Genomic DNA, 15,887 nt, shown 5'->3' with positions numbered 1-15,887 from the left:
GTCAGAGGCCTAACCAGGGGTCAAAATAATAAAGAGGAGCCAAAACACAAAAACATGTGGGCACATCATGGGTAGATAGGACTTTTTAATCTGCAGGACTTACTGACACTAGTAGTGAGGTTTCATGATAAGACGTAGAAAGCCATTACCTCCTCCGTCTCCTATGGGAGTACATTATTTGTTGCTGCCCGCTGATGTTATTATTGTACTAAGTAGACTTGGGGGAATATTTATGAGACCCTTGTGCAGCCGTAGCATTTTGTGAACCTCAGGCGGGGCAAACCATAAAATCATATTTATGAGGCCACGCAAAGCCACTTTGCCTGGCTTTGAATGGACTCATAGATGTCATAAGGCAAGGCAGTGCCAATCACTGAATTGCCTTACTCTGTGGTATGGAGGCATTCCATGGGCATGGCAGTGGGTGCTCCAATGCAACACCCATGGATTTTGACACATCCCCAGATTTACAAGACCATGTAAACCTGAGGGTGAGCCAACACATTACGCCTCCCCAGGGGTGGCGCAATGAAGAGAAATTACTTAATTTCTCCTATTTTTTTCTCTTTCCATTTTTGCAGCATTCTGCAGTGCACAAAGAAAGAAAGCAAGACTCCCAGGATTGTTTTGTACAGAAAGGTGCCCCTTCCTGCACAAAAAAATCTTTCAAACAACACTGGCACCCTTGCACCATTGTGCAAGGGTGCCTGTGTTGGTGCTAGGCTGCCAAAAGGGCATCAAAGCAGGGAGAAGGGACAATAATGCACCTTTTTAGATAAATGTGGTGCACTCCTGCCCTTTCACATTGACTTGGGCAGCACAGCAGGGTGACTATCTGTGCTGCCCTACGCCTAATCCCCATAGATCTACCACTATGAGAATGAGACATGTTCTCACAACAAAATGGAAGGTAAGCACCACGACACGTACTGGGGAGTAATATCCTATCTGGCAGTTATGAGAGCACATGTGATATCACACGACCCACTGTCACTTGTATTAAACTAGTGGACAGTTTAATATTACATGCTCACAGTACAATGCTGTGGAGTTTAACGTGGAGAGAAATGGCACTTCTTAATGATGGCTAACAGATTATGTGATATTACACTGCTAAAGGAAGCTTCAATGTGAACATTTCTGTCTCTTTTAAGAACACAGAACAAGAAGGCACCTGTGGAAAGATCCTGTTCTTAAAGTCAAATTTAAGTTAAGTACAGCTGAGGAAAGCAAACTATTTCAAGTAACCAAATAGCTCGCCTTTCATAGGCTCCCTCGTGTTTTGTTGAGGAGCTGCTGTATAGATTTTTAAAAAGTCCCCCTTCTCCTTGCACTTTGTGTCACTTTATTTGGCAGCCATCAGCCCCCTCCCCTCAGCACTATCATGGCGTATTTTCTTAGGGCCTGATTCACAAAGGTAATTTCCACTTTTGAATAACTTACATTTTAAGTAAGTTTACTACTTTTTGATTATTCATAAACTCTAAGCGCCATATTCAAAAAGGTAAACTTACCTCAGTAGCACAGAGCTATCCTATTTTGTGCTGAATTCTCCACCCCGCCTGCGAAGTCTCCACAGTTATAAACTAGGGGCGGGCAGAACTCTCAGAGTTTCACTCCACGGAATTCCACAGAGTTACATAAAAAGTCTGAGAGATTCCACGAAGTTCCATAAACAGGCAAAAAAACTGCATGTCGCACTGCTCGTGCTACAATTTAGTGTCGGTAAGTTCCATCAACAGGCAAAAAATTATGCATGTCGCTCTGCTCGTACTACAATTTAGTGTTGGTAGTGTAAGCAGAACTGAAAAATCCACACAAACTGTAGAATGTGGTGCGCAAGAGTACGCAGCCACCTAAGTTGGTTTTGCTGCTGCATGAGTAGAAAATCGATTCAAGTGGCAGCAAATCTACTCTCGAGGAGCAGCCCTCTAACGGCAACTCTTGACTACCCATGACCAACCATGTTAGAAAACCTTGCTATCGCTCCCCAGCTCGCATTTCTGGAGCATTGCGGGAAAAACATTACACCATGCTGCAATTAGCAGATTTAACTTGGGGCAAAGTTGCCAAATTCCATGGGTGGAATGAAACATTCGGCCCTCCCCTGTCGTAAACTTACTATTAACTCGTAGTATGTCAATAGCAAAACAACAGTAAACTTACAAAACATGTAAGCTTACCTTTGGGAATCAGGCCCTAAGTGTGAGTTTATTCGAAAAGTTTAACTTACAAGTCTCTTTTAAATTTAAGAGTCTGGGGGTCAGATGTACAACCGTTTTTTGCGGTCTCAAAAGGGTATTCAACCCTTTTGCCACTGCAAAAAACGGTGGTGGTATGTACCAATGCTATTTTGCGAGTCACAGACTCATAAAATAGCGTTTGCGACTTGCTATTAGGAAGGGGCATGCCAAGCGAGTCCAAATGGTATGTGCCATTGTTTTGCGACAGCATTTGCAGTCGAAAAACACTCGCATTTTACCACCTACTTCCAGTAGGTGGTAAACCATTCACAGGACCCCATCCCCTTTGTGAATGGGTGTGAAAATATTTCTCAATAGCAGGCAGTGGTCCCAGAGACCACTGCCTGCCCTCAAAAATGAAACTGAAAACTTTCATGTTTATTTTTTAAATGCATCACGTTTTCCTTTAAGGAAAATGGACAGCATTTAAAAAAAATATTGTATGTAGAAAGCAGTCCCAGATATGGTGGTCTGCTGACCCCAGCAGGCCACCATCCCTGGGAGTGCTATCCATTCCCAATGGAGTCGCGAATTGCACTTGCCTCATAAATATTGATAAGGCATGCAATTTGCGACCCCATAGGGAATTGCTTACAGTATCTGTGACACTTTTTTACATTGCATTTTGCGAGTCACAAATTGCGAGTCGCAAAGCAGCACAATTGGCGAGTCACAAAATGCAAGTGTCGTACATCTGGCCCTTAGTTCTATACACTTTTGAGCAAGTATACTACTTTTTAGCTAGTCACAAAATCTGAGTTCAAATTTACTCCAAAAGTATAACCTACATAACTTATTTACATTTATTTTGAGAAAAGCAAAAAAAAGTAGCAAACTCACTGAAAAAGTCTGTGAATCGAATCTAAATGAATACCCGCATGACACAAACATTGCAATTATGTTTCATGTGTTATGTAGTTTATGCACTGTGCCCTCACACATAACAAAAGTGCCAACTGAATGCAGATAATATCTATCCTCCAAGAATTTCAAAATAGTGAAAATTGATCATAAAGAGGAAAATATTAAATTATTTGCTAATTGATTAAACAAGATAGTTGATGATTTAGTTAGTAAGGATCAATGTGCTTTTATTTACGGTAGATGACTTTACTCTAATACAAATTCTTTGATTAAGGCTATGGATTCTAGTCCAAGTTTTACTATTAGATGCCAAAAAAGCTTTTGATCTAGTTTGCTGGGAGAGCCTTTTTTATATTTTAGCGAAATTTGTCTACCCAAAAAACTTTATACAGGTTATAAAAAGGATGTACCAGGGGGCATCCGCTTGACTGATAATAAACTCAACAGACATAGGTGTATGCACGGTGAACAGGAAAACATGGCATCCCCCGATCTTACTTGCTATTTTCATAGAGCCTCTCACCACTGCCATAAGAACAGACCACAATATAAAATCACTCGTTGCTGGGATGTCCAAAATTAAATTGTACACGGATGACGTTGCACTGTTTTTGAAATGAGGTCTAGAAAATCAGAAGAGGGTATTCAATATTTTCCACTTATTTCAATTGGTGGTTGGATACAAGATAAATAAACTAAAAATTACATTGTTCCTATGTATTTGCACAACAGGCACTCTATCTCCTGATCTGCATCCCCTTGCAAATTCAATATCTAAAAGACACCAAGGCAGATACACCACAGAAGACACTGGTGATCTTTTTGCATTAAACTATATGCCCCTAACCAAAAAGATTAAAACGTTTTTCCTGAAATGGGTGACTCTGCCCATTTCCACAATGGGCAGAGTTGCAGTGTCTATCTTACCGCTTTTTAATTTTTTATTTACCACCTTACCTTACACTCTACTAATGAAATTCTTTTGAGAAATAAACAGAATGTTTTCAACCTTTATATAGGTTAATAAAGTGCCAAGATTAGTGATCCTCTGTAGGCCAGTAACAGAAGGAGGCCTTGCATTGCCAAATCTGAAGTAATACATTGTTGCTATTTTTGCACATATTTCATGTCAATTTTTAAATTCCTCAGGTGTTGCGGGAGTAATGGATCATTTTCTTTTGGACTTAATGTTAAAGGAATATAAGATAAATGATATTTTACGCTTAAGTAATTCTCCCCAAAATGTTTGGTATACATTTTTGCAATAGTTGCTGAATCATAAAGTGCAGTTTTTGAAATTGTATGCTATCTCTATTATTATTTGGTTTAACCAAAGTGGCAAATATCTCAATAGGACTCCTTTTTCTACTAGATGGAAAAATGGTTCACAGGTGGGATATTAATGAATACCATGCAATTAGGGATTTCTTAAGCTCTGAGAAGTGGAAAACATGGGCTGACCTAGAACCTGCTATTAGATGTGCAAATACATCTACTGAATGGTCTTCTATCCAAATCACTCACTTTGTAAAGCATGTGAACATATCTCCATTAGGGAGAGTCTGGGCTTACTGACAGATTTAATGGAGACTGACACTCGTAGACTAGGGAAGTATTCAGAGGCTAAATTACTTGATTACAAAGCATCTGATGTTTTAGTAAAATACAACAGAGATAGCTATTAAGTGAAGACTTGCATATAAGAAAGAGTCATGGCGTAAGATACATTTATATAATTTCTCCCTGCTAAAGTGGGCACATTTTCCCCATATGCAATATACAAAGTATCTTCTCTATAGGACGCTGGCCTTTTTACAAAGATTCAACCCTAAGATAGCGACTGTTTTATGTGCCTGACAGAAGCTACTGGAAGCTGGACCCATCATATCTGGCAGTGTCCAGCGATAATGGCATTCTGGATCTCTATACTCGAATACTGTAAATCAATGGTAAAGATCAATTTTCTTGTTAAACCACTGCTAATATTATTGGGCTATTCTCCCAATCAGAAGCTAAAATCCGATCACAGGAAAAAAACATTTGTGATTACTATAATTGCCGGATCTATAATTTTGCAAAACTGGAGATTCAAGCTTAATGCAGCCAATATGTATCTTTCTAGAATGTCAAATTAGAGACCATTGAGATAAAGAGGCAAAATCTCTGGTACATTTATAAAGTCATCAAGAAATACTCAGGGACGGGACTGGCTTAAGCGCTGGTGACGCCTGGTGTGACAATCCTTTTGGTGCCACCCCTCCTCCGATTCCCTCACTACCAACTGGCAAAAGTACCCCTCATCTCTCCATAGCCCCTCTCTCACATACATTTCATGTGTTTTAAAGCTCTGGGAAAGGCTCTCTTTGCTAATCCACAAATCTAACCATATAGAATATAGCCCTGTTCTTTGCAAAAGGCTTATTAACCCTCTACACTATTTTATTCACAAGAGTTATCTTGACATTTTTATTGCTGCCTGAAAGCTGGACACACAAGGAATTCTGCAGTAGGCGTTTTCAAATCGTAAGTTATTGCTAAACACAGCACACCCCCTTGAGGGCAATGCTCCCCCTTCCAGGTCAGAGCCCAGTGCGGCCGCGCCCATTACGCTGCCCTAAAGCTGGCCCTGCTCAGGGAGCTAATACAGTTTTTCAGATATCAAGATGTAACCTGCAGGTAAAAGATTTAAATACCTTTTGGATGAGGGTAAGTTAGACTTTTATTCTTCCACTTACAATTAGTGTGATTTAGTGTGATTCAAATTACAAACTTGATTTGTGATTCAGTTGCTGTCTACAGGCATTTGTATTACACCAACAATTACACCTTTAATTCCTGCATGACCAGCACAACCTTTCATTCTTGAATAATAGCCGTACCTATTGATCACAACTAGTAGAAATAACAAAAGTGATATTATGCCCTGTCTAAAAAAACATAACAATGCGTAATACCAACAGCTAACAATGTATAATGAGGAAATTCACCTTACTGTGAGAGTTGTCAATGCATATATTTTCTAATAGGTGCATGGGCTTCAACACTCTTGACCCTTTTTTTTGTGTTTAAGTTTTCTGTCACCTGTTATTTTAAAATAAACTGTGAGTACCCTTTTCATTCACACTACAGTGCCTTAATTTTGCAGAATATGCATCGACCTGCTTTAAGACTCAGACAATGCTGTCCTGCGATTTCTAAACAGCAGGTGGGTACAACCGAAGGATTTTAATGAGAAAACCGCATACCCATTAGTGGGATGGAAAAGAGCTCTGCATGGTTAAAGACATGTACCCCTGCACTGAGTGCCCAACTGTACTGTGTCTGGAACCATAATGATGGTAGGAGAGCATGGGCTATGTGCGTGCGCCATGACATAGGCCTCTCTCATGGAATGCTGTCTTGTTGGACTGCAAGAGGTGCCTAAAGAGCTACCTTCATAGTGGAGGAAGACTACCGCCTTCACTAGGAGTTAAGCGTTACAACAAACAAAAGATGGATGGAATGCTGACAATGCAGACATTCTCCCCCAGTCAAGAGATCTGGGTTAAATCCATCGTTCTTTTGCCCACTACGCCACCCCAGTTCAGACATGGCCATATGCAAATCAGTCTTGACCCTGTGCCTCATGGGAACAGTCCAGCCCGAACTGCCAAGCCATGTCTTCCCTGGACCGGAATCAAGCATCCTAGGACCGGTTTCTGGCTATCAGCCGTCATCAGCCAGGATAGCTTGACTCCAGTGGCGTAGTGAGCACGGGTCCCACGTCTGGGAATACCCATCCCACTTAGGGCGAAAAGCGTAACGCTTTTCACTAGGAGTTAAGCAGCAGAAACACGACATGGCAGCATACCGTGTAGTGATTGGTAGTAGTGTCCTTTTTTCCCCGTGTCACAGGAGTGAAGGCTATAGCCTCACTCACCTTTTTAAAAATGTGGACTAGTAACTCTGCTCTGGATGTATGTGTGCCTGGGAGGGGTATAGTACAGAGATTGAGTATTACTGTGCGGCACATGTGGGATTAGTGCATGTGCTAAGTGTATGTATGCCTGCAAGGACTACATGACATGAAAGATGTAGTGACGTGCAGAGCATGTGTATGTGTGCTTGCGTGAAGTAAAATAAATGAAGGGTGGAGTGTTGTGCAGCACACACTTTGTGAGTGTGTATGCTTGCAGTGTGTGTGTTGCCAAATAGCACACCCCGTATAGTATAGAAAAGCTTCAGTGCTGGACAATGTGTGTGCTGAATGTATGTGTTCTTGTAGTGGTACAATGTAGGGCAGTGAAAGTGCAGGCTAGTAAGTGTGCTGTAAATGTACACTGAGAGCCTGCATTGGAATGTTATATGAAAGACACTGAGTTCCATTTTGGGAAGTGTAGGTCTGCCTGTTGGAGACTTGAGGAATAGAGGAATCATCTCAGACAGATGTGTGGAATGGTGCATTCCTGTGAGCTGGGCGGGACTCACTGGATGAAGGGAGGAAATAAACTTCCCTTTACATTTCAAAAGGTTGCTCTTTGATTTCGTGATAGTTTACAAGGAAGGGGCCTTAACATATCCCAGGAAAGGAGATGGGGCTGATAAACGAATCATAAAGATTAGGGGTGAGAGCCCAGTATTAACCTTTTGATGTAGATTCACTGTGGCTGTCATCCAGGTGTGAACTCTGGTCACTCCCATGAATTGTTATGTGGGTCAATCAACTTCCTAGTCTTGCCTGCTATGACAGACATCCTTTAGAGGGGGAAAGAAGAAAATGAAAAGTGGACTCTTCAAAAGAAGCAGAACACCAACATAAAACTTCAAAGACCAAAACCCTAATTCGCATTTTGGTATCTGGAAATGCAGTGTAAGAAGGGGAGATTCATACTGCCAGATGGGCAGCAGGAGACAGGGAAGCTCTGCAAGACTTCTGCCTGTGACCAGAATTGGAAGCTAATGCCTGGTAGTCTCTCTGCTAGATGAGGAGACATCACCCATGGGAAATGAATATCACCTGCCCTGGAGCAGGAAGCACCAGCGCCTGCCTGCTTTCCAAAACCAGTGTGCCCTGTGAGGAAGAGGAAAGCATTGGAGGGAGGGAGTCTAATGAGGACCTCTACCACGAGGGCTCCCTGAGCGAGGTGTGAGAACGGCTGCCCACTGATCAGTTCACTGCCTGTATGAAGGAACAGTCTGGTGACCCCCGTATATCAGGAGAGGGCCTTCAAGGCATGTGAAGAGATCGCCATGTGGGAACCACCTGGCCACACATCAAAGTGCCGTGATGACCCTTAGGCCAGGGGGGCCACTGTTAAACTTATTTGAGCCAGTAGCATGATGCTCGTGTCTGCCATGTTCAGGGACCCCCTATGACAGGATGGGCTGCTGTAGTGAGGGTGATTGCACAGGAAGAGTGTATGACCGATTGTGAATAACATGGCAACCCCGTATGCTAGGAGGGACTGCCAGTATACCACTGTTTGGCTCGTGGCCCGGATGAGAGAATTACTACTGTGACCGGTGGCTCTAGCCTGTGAACCGATTCACTGAGGATCGCAAAGACGGCACCAAAGACATCGCACCCTCCATGGAGATCCAGTCGGCTGCTGGAGAATCCTCCTCCCTTTAGGGGAAGCGTAACGTATAACTTATCTCATGTTGGCCAAGCAGGAGCATCTCAGATCGATGGACGAACAGGCAGCACTGCTCAGAGGAGAGAGCCTGCTCCAGCTGAGAGATGCTGCATAAACTGCATGCAGGCCAGCATTACTGAACAGGATCTGGACTCAGGAGGGCCCACAGAAAGAGCACTTGCTGCTGCACTGAACACTTCCATTCTGCTGGAGTGGATAAGACCAGGTCTGGGTCTGTGGGCCCCAGAGAACTTGCTGCTAATGGTGCTGCAGCACCATAGACACTTTTGACAAAGAACTAAGGATTCAAAGGGTAACTCTTGAATCCAGCCTACTAGTACGCATCCCATGTATGCAGCTACCAGTGAATGGGGAATAACCCCCAAACATGTTACAAGGTAGAGAGTTAGACACTAGACCCCTGATCTCAAGGGGAGTGTGTTATTGCATATGAGTATCATTATTCCTTTGCAAGTGGTGAGTTCGAAACAAAATTCTTCTTTTTCTTATAAATGTGGTATTGGGCAGAGCATTGATTTATTGTGAGCATTTTGAGTTGTGAGTGATGTTCATTTACCTATATCTACATTTCCCCCTAAGGGCACCTTTGACTACTTGTCCACATGAGCAAATACGATTTGCTGCTTGCACTGGCCCAGGGGGAGAGGCATAAAACTGTCTGATTGTCCAGCTGCCTGCTGTGATAGATGGGGGATGCTGGCTGGGTGGCCTTCAGCCCAGACAGTGTGCGGGCCCCTGGGGCGGCACAATACTGGCTGATGTGGCCACCCATTAAGGGCTTAGATTTCTGATGCACTTTGACTAGATGTGCCCTGGCTCCCTGCCAATCAGGTTCCCAGGGCCTGTGTTCTTTCCCAAAACTGTTACTTGTACCCCCAATTGCCACCTTTCTGGTCACATGTAAGTCCCTTGTAAAAGGTACTATGAATACCATGGGCACTGTGACCAGGGAGGGCATCTAAGGGCTGCAGCACATATTGTGCCACCCTTGCAGGTCCTGTACCTTAAGAGACACACAGCCTGCCATTGCAGGCTGCGTGTTTTGGTGCAGAGAAAAGTGAAGAGTCGACATGGCACACATACCTGTGTGCCATGCCTGCAACCCACTGCCTATGGTATATGTTAGACACCCCTCTAGCTGGGTGCACTATACGACTGGTGAGGGTGCAGTTCAATGAGCACTGTACCCCTACAGTGTCTAAGTCCATTCTTAGACATTGTAAGTGCAGTAAAGCCATAAAAGAGTATATGGTCTAGGAGTTTGTCATTATGAACTCCACAGCACCATAATGGCTTTACTGAATTCTGGGAAGTTTGGTATCACACTTCTCAGCATAATAAACCCACACTGATGCCAGTGTGGGATTTATTATACAATTCACTCACAGGGCATCTTAGAGATGCCCCCTGAAAAAATGAGCAGCCTCTGGTGGGTTCCCCGACTGTTAAACAAAAGCCTGCTACCACAAGACCAGTTCCTGGACCCCTGGGGTGGGAGCCTTCGCTTCCTGAGCCCAGAAACAAAGCCTTTCCTGGGCGAAGGTGTTCACATCTCCCCAGGTCAGGAACAGCCATCTGTGGAAGGGGAGCTTCAAAGGCCTTGCTGCCTTTGTAAAATGACCCCAACCTCTCCTGCTATCAGGAGCAGGCCCCCTTCCTGTCTAACCCCCTTTTTGGCAGGAAGACCAAAGGGGAAAGATTAGAGTAGCCCAGAAGGTATGCCCTCCTCTGCCAACCCCACCCGTCAGGTGGGGGAGTCGAGGTGAAGCCCACTTTTCAGTGCCCACCATCTTGCAGATGGCAGGCACTCTCTAATCAGGATTATGGATTGTGCCCACTCCCCACGTGGGGTGAGCACACCAAGGGTGTAGTGACCCTAAGGTCAGTAGCCCATTGGCTACTGACCTCGAGACCCCTAAAGCGCCCACTAAATACAGTATTTAGGGGGCAGCCCTGAACCAAGAAGGCAGATTTTCCACAACCTAAGAAAAAGAAGAACGAAAGAGGACGCCCAGCATAGAAGACTGCAGAGAAGAGCTGACTTGGTCCCAGCCCTACCGGCCCGTCTGCAGTTTCCAGAGATCCCGCGCCAAAAATCGACTTGTCCCGTAGCCAGCGACCTCCAGAACCCCTGGGAGGACTGACTTCCTTCAACAAGGACAGGCTCTCCTGGGAACAGCAGCTCTGTTCAAAAGAAACCAGCGGTACAAAAGGGGGTGGTGATGGACGGAGCATCAGAACCAATCAAACACTCACACCCAGTCAACAGATCTGGGTTTGATCCATCACCGTTCTTTAGCCCACTCTGCCACCCCAGATCAGACATGGCCATATGCAAATCAGTCTGACCCTGTGCCTCATGGGAACAGTCCAGCCCGAACTGCCAAGCCATGTCTTCCCTGGACCGGAAACAAGCTTCCTAGGACCGGTTTCTGGCATTTCAGCCGTCTTCAGCCAGGCTTGCTTGAATCCAGTGGCAAAGTGAGCAAGGGACTCACGTCTGAGCATACCCTGCCAACTTATGGCGAACAAAGCGGTACAAAAGGGGGTGGTGATGGACGGAGCATCAGAACCAATCAAACACTCACACCCAGTCAAAAGATCTGGGTTTGATCCATCACCGTTCTTTAGCCCACTCTGCCACCCCAGATCAGACATGGCCATACGCAAATCAGTCTGACCCTGTGCCTCATGGGAACAGTCCAGCCCGAACTGCCAAGCCATGTCTTCCCTGGACCGGAAACAAGCTTCCTAGGACGGGTTTCTGGCATTTCAGCCGTCTTCAGCCAGGCTTGCTTGAATCCAGTGGCAAAGTGAGCAAGGGACTCACGTCTGAGCATACCCTGCCAACTTATGGCGAACAAAGCGGTACAAAAGGGGGTGGTGATGGAGGGAGCATCAGAACCAATCAAACACTCACACCCAGTCAACAGATCTGGGTTTGATCCATCACCGTTCTTTAGCCCACTCTGCCACCCCAGATCAGACATGGCCATATGCAAATCAGTCTGACCCTGTGCCTCATGGGAACAGTCCAGCCCGAACTGCCAAGCCATGTCTTCCCTGGACCGGAAACAAGCTTCCTAGGACCGGTTTCTGGCATTTCAGCCGTCTTCAGCCAGGCTTGCTTGAATCCAGTGGCAAAGTGAGCAAGGGACTCACGTCTGAGCATACCCTGCCAACTTATGGCGAACAAAGCGGTACAAAAGGGGGTGGTGATGGACGGAGCATCAGAACCAATCAAACACTCACACCCAGTCAACAGATCTGGGTTTGATCCATCACCGCTCTTTAGCCCACTCTGCCACCCCAGATCAGACATGGCCATATGCAAATCAGTCTGACCCTGTGCCTCATGGGAACAGTCCAGCCCGAACTGCCAAGCCATGTCTTCCCCGGACCGGAAACAAGCTTCCTAGGACCGGTTTCTGGCATTTCAGCCGTCTTCAGCCAGGCTTGCTTGAATCCAGTGGCAAAGTGAGCAAGGGACTCACGTCTGAGCATACCCTGCCAACTTATGGCGAACAAAGCAGTACAAAAGGGGGTGGTGATGGACGGAGCATCAGAACCAATCAAACACTCACACCCAGTCAACAGATCTGGGTTTGATCCATCACCGTTCTTTAGCCCACTCTGCCACCCCAGATCAGACATGGCCATATGCAAATCAGTCTGACCCTGTGCCTCATGGGAACAGTCCAGCCCGAACTGCCAAGCCATGTCTTCCCTGGACCGGAAACAAGCTTCCTAGGACCGGTTTCTGGCATTTCAGCCGTCTTCAGCCAGGCTTGCTTGAATTTAGTGGCAAAGTGAGCAAGGGACTCACGTCTGAGCATACCCTGCCAACTTATGGCGAACAAAGCGGTACAAAAGGAGGTGGTGATGGACGGAGCATCAGAACCAATCAAACACTCACACCCAGTCAAAAGATCTGGGTTTGATCCATCACCGTTCTTTAGCCCACTCTGCCACCCCAGATCAGACATGGCCATATGCAAATCAGTCTGACCCTGTGCCTCATGGGAACAGTCCAGCCCGAACTGCCATGCCATGTCTTCCCTGGACCGGAAACAAGCTTCCTAGGACCGGTTTCTGGCATTTCAGCCGTCTTCAGCCAGGCTTGCTTGAATCCAGTGGCAAAGTGAGCAAGGGACTCACGTCTGAGCATACCCTGCCAACTTATGGCGAACAAAGCGGTACAAAAGGGGGTGGTGATGGACGGAGCATCAGAACCAATCAAACACTCACACCCAGTCAACAGATCTGGGTTGGATCCATCACCGTTCTTTAGCCCACTCTGCCACCCCAGATCAGACATGGCCATATGCAAATCAGTCTGACCCTGTGCCTCATGGGAACAGTCCAGCCCGAAATGCCAAGCCATGTCTTCCCTGGACCGGAAACAAGCTTCCTAGGACCGGTTTCTGGCATTTCAGCCGTCTTCAGCCAGGCTTGCTTGAATCCAGTGGCAAAGTGAGCAAGGGACTCACGTCTGAGCATACCCTGCCAACTTATGGCGAACAAAGCGGTACAAAAGGGGGTGGTGATGGACGGAGCATCAGAACCAATCAAACACTCACACCCAGTCAACAGATCTGGGTTTGATCCATCACCGCTCTTTAGCCCACTCTGCCACCCCAGATCAGACATGGCCATATGCAAATCAGTCTGACCCTGTGCCTCATGGCAACAGTCCAGCCCGAACTGCCAAGCCATGTCTTCCCTGGACCGGAAACAAGCTTCCTAGGACCGGTTTCTGGCATTTCAGCCGTCTTCAGCCAGGCTTGCTTGAATTCAGTGGCAAAGTGAGCAAGGGACTCACGTCTGAGCATACCCTGCCAACTTATGGCGAACAAAGCGGTACAAAAGGGGGTGGTGATGGACGGAGCATGAGAACCAATCAAACACTCACACCCAGTCAACAGATCTGGGTTTGATCCATCACCGTTCTTTAGCCCACTCTGCAACCCCAGATCAGACATGGCCATATGCAAATCAGTCTGACCCTGTGCCTCATGGGAACAGCCCAGCCCGAACTGCCAAGCCATGTCTTCCCTGGACCGGAAACAAGCTTCCTAGGACCGGTTTCTGGCATTTCAGCCGTCTTCAGCCAGGCTTGCTTGAATCCAGTGGCAAAGTGAGCAAGGGACTCACGTCTGAGCATACCCTGCCAACTTATGGCGAACAAAGCGGTAGAAAAGGGGGTGGTGATGGACGGAGCATCAGAACCAATAAAACACTCACACCCAGTCAACAGATCTGGGTTTGATCCATCACCGTTCTTTAGCCCACTCTGCCACCCCAGATCAGACATGGCCATATGCAAATCAGTCTGACCCTGTGCCTCATGGGAACAGTCCAGCCCGAACTGCCAAGGCATGTCTTCCCTGGACCGGAAACAAGCTTCCTAGGACCGGTTTCTGGCATTTCAGCCGTCTTCAGCCAGGCTTGCTTGAATCCAGTGGCAAAGTGAGCAAGGGACTCACGTCTGAGCATACCCTGCCAACTTATGTCGAACAAAGCGGTACAAAAGGGGGTGGTGATGGACGGAGCATCAGAACCAATCAAACACTCACACCCAGTCAACAGATCTGGGTTTGATCCATCACCGTTCTTTAGCCCACTCTGCCACCCCAGATCAGACATGGCCATATGCAAATCAGTCTGACCCTGTGCCTCATGGGAACAGTCCAGCCCGAACTGCCAAGCCATGTCTTCCCTGGACCGGAAACAAGCTTCCTAGGACCGGTTTCTGGCATTTCAGCCGTCTTCAGCCAGGCTTGCTTGAATCCAGTGGCAAAGTGAGCAAGGGACTCACGTCTGAGCATACCCTGCCAACTTATGGCGAACAAAGCGGTACAAAAGGGGGTGGTGATGGACGGAGCATCAGAACCAATCAAACACTCACACCCAGTCAACAGATCTGGGTTTGATCCATCACCGTTCTTTAGCCCACTCTGCCACCCCAGATCAGACATGGCCATATGCAAATCAGTCTGACCCTGTGCCTCATGGGAACAGTCCAGCCCGAACTGCCAAGCCATGTCTTCACTGGACCGGAAACAAGCTTCCTAGGGTGTGAGTGTTTGATTGGTTCTGATGCTCCGTCCATCACCACCCCCTTTTGTACCGCTTTGTTCGCCATAAGTTGGCAGGGTATGCTCAGACGTGAGTCCCTTGCTCACTTTGCCACTGGATTCAAGCAAGCCTGGCTGAAGACGGCTGAAATGCCAGAAACCGGTCCTAGGTAGCTTGTTTCCGGTCCAGGGGAGGCATGGCTTGGCAGTTCGGGCTGGACTGTTCCCATGAGGCACAGGGTCAGACTGATTTGCATATGGCCATGTCTGAACTGGGGTGGCAGAGTGGGCTAAAGAACGGTGATGGATTAAACCCAGATCTGTTGACTGGGTGTGAGTGTTTGATTGGTTCTGATGCTCCGTCCATCGCCACCCCCTTTTGTACCGCTTTGTTCGCCATAAGTTGGCAGGGTATGCTCAGACGTGAGTCCCTTGCTCACTTTGCCACCGGATTCAAGCAAGCCTGGCTGAATACGGCTGAAATGCCAGAAACCGGTCCTAGGTAGCTTGTTTCCGGTCCAGGGGAGGCATGGCTTGGCAGTTCGGGCTGGACTGTTCCCATGAGGCACAGGGTCAGACTGATTTGCATATGGGCATGTCTGAACTGGGGTGGCAGAGTGGGCTAAAGAACGGTGATGGATTAAACCCAGATATGTTGACTGGGTGTGAGTGTTTGATTGGTTCTGATGCTCCGTCCATCGCCACCCCCTTTTGTACCGCTTTGTTTGCCATAAGTTGGCAGGGTATGCTCAGACGTGAGTCCCTTGCTCACTTTGCCACCGGATTCTAGCAAGCCTGGCTGAAGACGGCTGAAATGCCAGAAACCGGTCCTAGGTAGCTTGTTTCCGGTCCAGGGAAGGCATGGCTTGGCAGTTCGGGCTGGACTGTTCCCATGAGGCACAGGGTCAGACTGATTTGCATATGGCCATGTCAGACTGATTTGCATATGGCCATGTCTGAACTGGGGTGGCAGAGTGGGCTAAAGAACGGTGATGGATTAAACCCAGATCTGTTGACTGGGTTTGAGTGTTTGATTGGTTCTGATGCTCCGTCCATCGCCACCCCCT

The sequence above is a fragment of the Triturus cristatus genome, chromosome 9 (assembly GCF_964204655.1).
Source record: "Triturus cristatus chromosome 9, aTriCri1.1, whole genome shotgun sequence".
NCBI classification, from domain to species: Eukaryota; Metazoa; Chordata; class Amphibia; order Caudata; family Salamandridae; genus Triturus; species Triturus cristatus.
This window is presented reverse-complemented; position numbering follows the sequence as displayed.